Source organism: Pinus tabuliformis, chromosome 8, assembly GCF_031772625.1.
Source record: "Pinus tabuliformis cultivar Carrire ecotype Pingquan chromosome 8, CPIR1, whole genome shotgun sequence".
NCBI lineage: Eukaryota > Viridiplantae > Streptophyta > Pinopsida > Pinales > Pinaceae > Pinus > Pinus tabuliformis.
Window position 1 is genome coordinate 168380553 of NC_142294.1, and position 6000 is coordinate 168386552.

Sequence of the window (6000 nt, forward strand, 5' to 3'; positions counted from 1 at the left end):
ATGAAAAATAATGTAACCATGTAACTTTTGTTATGCGAACAACAAAGACAATATAAGAGTATCCATGACACATGGTGGTTCTAATATTCGAGAACCATGAAATTTCGTGCAAGGTTGGCAACTGAGACAATATAAGCACAGGTCAAACATAACCATGTATATATTAACCATGTATATATTGCTTAATATGTGACAAAGATAAATTTTTCCTTTGTATATGAAAGCATGTCTTCTTTTTTTCATTGTTACATTACAATAACAATAATTAGAATTCATTGGATATCAATATTGAGCCGAAGCACATATAGAGACCATGTAGTGGCCTAGTACAAAAATTAGTATATCATAATTAATCTTGTGAAAAAAATCCTTAGAATGAATGTAAAGAAAAACAGTTAAAAAAGCACAAGAGTAAAAATGTAATTTATGATTTCTTGGTTTACCTATAAATAAGTTTAACATCATTGTTGTTTTCCTAGTTTCTGGATTCAGTGACCTAGTGTAGTGACTTGTAGCACTCTGCAAAAAAAAAAAACAATATAATATAGAGCCCACAAGTATAGAATGAATTATTTGCAAAGGTACATGATGAAGCAAACACTAAGATTGAAAATCACAAAATTATAGGGAAAACTATGCATTGTGAGATTAATTATCATATTAACATTAAAATATTAAAATGGTCAATATATGGATAATAGTTTCAGTTTCAGGACTGAGTGCATTATTAAATGTATCATGATTATGTGGATGCACAATACTGCTCTAATGAGAATATCAAATGTCAGATGAGTGTACTCAAAGATTATTTCATAACACTTCCCAACAATATTAAATAATAAGTAACAAGTGCTTAAAAAACACATGCCTCTTTATCCATAAATTTATGCTTTCCTACTCTCTTAATCATTGCACTTTTTGAAGAGTGTGGCATGTGTTTTGGATCGTCAATGACCTCAGTTCATTGACTCACTGATAATGTTAGAACAATAAGAATAGGCGGCTGGAGAGAAATTGTAGACACATTTTCTATTATACTCCTATTGAGGTGAAAACTCAACCCCCCATTTTTGACTTATTTATTTCAAATAATGGGGACCCTTTCCATACATTTTTGGTTAAATAACCTTTTCAATATTTTATTTTGGTTAAGTGTCCTATAATTTTGCTCATTTTTCATTTTCGTAGGATTTCTATTTTTATTGCTTCGTTGACCGACTGTTCGCTAGCGTTCCATCCGTACTTGTTTCATCTCAGTTGGTTACACAATTTGCGAATGACGCTTCCCCAAAGTTTGATGTTTTTTCTATAGCTAATGTTAAAAAATGTACAAAATGTATATTATTTTAATTTTTGTAAATAAATTAGCAATTGATTGTAAATATTAATTCATAGTTGATTTTTTACTAATTAATTCATTTTTCACTAATGGTCCTACAAAATTGCTGCAACCAAATTGTAGAACACTTAAAATTATGTTTTTTCAGGATCTTGGTAATTTATTCAAATTCCCAATTCTAAAAAGAAATTATGAGACCTGAAATATCAAAATTACAAAGTGGTTGTGGTTCTTTTTGTCGGATTTTTAAATTACCGTAGTTGTAGTTTATAATGGATTAGTCTCATTCCACGTAGGCCCCACTTCACCTCACCTCCTCCCTTATTCCTTCACACTTTAGAACTCTTTTATGAAGCTTCCAATAAAACATTCTTCAAACCTCTGATGACATAAGGCCCTGATATAAAAATCCCAATAAAAAACTTTCGATAAATAAAATTCCAAATAAAAAATCCGATATAAAAAAAAATCTCGATATAACATATCGATACCTCGGGGGCCTTTGAATATCGAAGAATTTGTATGGAGGACTTACGATATAAATTAGTTATGATATCCGATACTCCTATGCATTAATGGTTTAACTCACATTTTAATATATTACTCCTCTATTCTAACACGACTATTTGTATTATTCGATGGTTATTCATTCAACTCAATGTCAATGTGAAGTGATTAATAACTTGTAAAATAGATACGTGTATCGTAATTTTAATGGAGTTGTCTACCAACGCTGAGGAATTGCCCGGATGGCCAAAAGTGACCGAAATCTAGGCAAAAAAATTCAAAAAATCTTGTAGAGGCAGTGTTTGAATCGTGTTTTTGATGGTGGAAATGGATTCAGCACCATCAAAAACGTCTAGGATAGCTAAAATTTTGAAGTTTAACAACTATAACTTGGATTTACAAAAATCCTTTCCGGATTTTCTCTAAATATGACCGGAATTTCCATAACTTTCTGGGAAATTCCTCCGTCTAGTTAAACTATGGAAATTTTAATAAGTTTTGATAATATTTAAATATATTTTAATTTATTATTTAATGGTTTATAGATAGATTAATTTTTTAATTAGTGTTTGTGAACAATTAATTTGTAAATTAAATTTTTAATTAATTCAGATACAATTAATTTAGGTATATAATTTAATAAGTTATAAATGAACTTGTAATTATTTTAATTGATTTAATTAATCAATTAATTAATTGTGATTATAATAATTTTAAATTAGTTTGTAAATATTTAATAAAAATTGTAATTAAGTAATTTTTAATTAGGATTAGTTGATTTAGTCTAAGAATAGAATTTTAACCCACACAACATTTTTTTCAGAATTCTCGCAGTTTTGATTCTTCAATTTTGGGAGCTCATAAGTTGAGTTTTACTTGGCCAAATGAGGCGTAGGATGACTCATTAGATAGATAAAATCATGGAGAATATTTTTTAAGTAGTTTCATGACCATATTCGGTCATTAAATGAGTCTAAAAGTTAGAAGAAAATTAAACTCCAAATTTGTAACTAAAATTAATTTTCTGAGTTTAATTTTTGCATTTTTCATTTGCTTGAAGCCTCTATCGATTGCAGATCCACTCGATGATGTTCTCTTTGGCCAATAAGATATTTACAAGGTTTAATGGAAATATGAGATTTCCTTTTATTTATTTATTATTTTAATTTGCATTTTAACTTAATTTTGATTGCTTTTTAGTAGGAGAACAATGAAGGAGATGAGGAAGAGAAGAATATTTGGATCAATTTTATTGCTTCAGCAAGAGAGGAAAAATAATGGTGGCTAATCAAATTTGTGGAAGAAAATCCATTCTCCAAAACAATTTTCTCATTTTGATTTTCATTTGTAATTATAAATATGGCTTTTAGACTTTGTATAATGGGCTTCTCTCTTCTACAATTCTAGAATTCTTAAAGAACTATTGTAATAGGGGTTTTGTGCTATAGGTAGAGAGGATCAATCTCAGATCTGGGAATTATTGGGATTTGTCTCTTTTCATTTTGAACTATGTATGAGAGGTAGAGCTTGCACTATTGCAGCTCTTGCTTTTAGCAGCAAAGTTTATGCTTTGGAGGAGATTGTAGGAGATCAGATTTAAAGAACAGAGTAGGAGAACAAGTTCAAATAAATTTGTATTAGAAATACTATTATTTTTAATGTGAATTTCATTCTTAATGGAAGAATTATGCTGTCTGGATTTATATTACCGTTGATATGAATGCATGTCTTACAGGTTAGTTATCTAATATGTTTGTCTTATGAATCTGTTGTTAATTGTATCTTTTGTTATGATATATTAAAACCATATTTCTGAGTAACTATTTACTCAAAAATCTGCCATTTAATTCTGATTTAATTTCTATTGGCATTATGTGAACTACTTCCTAATGTTATTGGTTCATCATTCATTGTTAGTAGATCTCTGAAAAGCATGTCTAGTAATTATAATATTATTTAATAGAACTATTTCATTAGCTACATATGCATATTAATCTAGACATGTTAAAATCCCAATTATGTTAATATATTGTTCTCAGTTGGGTTAGATTTACATATTCCTGATCGAGATAGGCATAGGATATTATTCATTTTACTTGCATTATAGAGAAAATATATGTTTCGTTTAAATATGCATTCTATAAATCCTCTTCTAAAAGAGGCAAAACCATAGTTGTGGTTTGACTGAGCCTTAAATCAACTTAATGATTTTCTTCCTTTTCCCGTGCATAATAGGAAGGCTAATCTAATTTCTCTTTCTTTGTCGGCGAGTTAAAGACATACTTTAAGCCAATAGAGATAGAGAGAGGGTAACTAAACCCAATTAAACAAGTTAGAACCACCATTCCCAACGGAAAAGGAGCTGATTTAAGTTCCCGACTGGGTGGTCTCCCTTATAATGTTAAATAGTCATTTTGGGCTATCAACATTTTTTGCGCTAGGAGGGATAGATGACTTTTTTTCTTTTAGATTTTTTGTATTTAAAAGTTATATTTAATCAAAATGACTCCTTCCAAACTTTCAATTTGGACTTGTATTTTTGGACGTGCATCTGGCAATACTCCACCTGAAATAGTAAGACACTTGTCAAAGGTAAAATTTAATGGTAAGAAGAATGTTTCTGCATTTGATCATGCCTTACAGTTTATTCAAAAAAATTCAAATTCTACTTTCCATAATATTGATGTTTCCATGATATGTAGTATATGCCACGTTTGTCCATCGGTCGGTTTGATTATGGTTTTAACCATATGCTCAAATTTAAACGATGTGCCATATGCCACAGGAGATATATGGAGCATCGATCCAATGTTTTAACGAGATAACATAACCATATTTGCACGAGTTTTAAAACTTTTGGCTTCGAGCCATATGTATTAGATTATAACCGGTAAGAAGTCCCAATTAGACCTCAGACCGTTTGGTTTAGGAGTCCTAGTAGTGGGTCGTAAGGTAATGCCTTAACCGCGATGTCACACAGAGGCAAGTAAGATAACTCTGTTAGTAGCAAGGGTGTGACTGATGCAATGAGTCAAGGATGGTGTATGAGAGGTTCTAACACTTCAAAGGGGGAAGGATGTGAAGGTGAGTTCCAGGTTGAAAGGGACCAGTCCCAACTCGGCTAGGAACACACAACACAAAAGGACATGCACAGCTTCCAACAGAGCAGTACACTCAGATGCGGAAGTCACATCATGCAAGGTAAGATAACACATACAACATTCATGGATCAATCCAAGACGAGTGCGACGGTTGTTACAACAAGTTTCATGTGAAATGTCTGTCTGATGTCCGGCAGAGCAGTCGACACGGACGATGACAACATTAACAACATATTCAACACATTAACAAAAATATTCATATAATTGCATGTGAATCAGTTCATACACAAGTACGTAAGTTAAACAACATATATCAATAAGGCAACCTAAGTAGTCCAACTAAAATAACAACATATGCATGAAAATGTGTCGAGTCTTATTATATAAAGAAGTGTAAGTCACAATCATACAATTCATCCATGTAAACCTGCTAGCCCCAATAGTGGAACGTTACAATCAAATCTGCCTGCTCCTCCAAAAGATGTGCTAGCTCCGTGCAGTGGAGAAGCCAAGGCCCGTTACAACACTGTCCAAGCCTTCTTCAAAATAGTCTTAGTAAAAGGTTGGTTGACCAAAAGCCTATACAATGAGTTATGAGGGACTATTTATAGCAAAGGGTGGGGTGACCCTTGACATTCCCCTTTGTGACAGTTCAACTACCCTCATGACTCTTCACCTACTCTATGGCTGTTACATTCAATTGTTGACAGTTGACTTACACTTGACATGACTCAACATTACAATGCACATGTACTCATGTGAGACAACATGGCTTGAGCAAGCCTTGCAAGACATCACTGACACTCAATCTGCTGTGGTGAGACCAACTCTTTGATATGCTTGTGATGGTGAAGTTGGTGAGCTTATGCCAAGCTTGGTCATTCGTGATGGTGTGCATGTACCTCATGGTGACATCTTGTTGAAGTGAACTCTTGCTTTCGTTGCAACCAATGCATTGGTTTGACTCCTTCATCCAACTCGTCTGCTAACATGCGCATGGTATTGTTGGGTGCGGCTTAACCAGCAACACACTGATGCATAGTGTTCGCACTG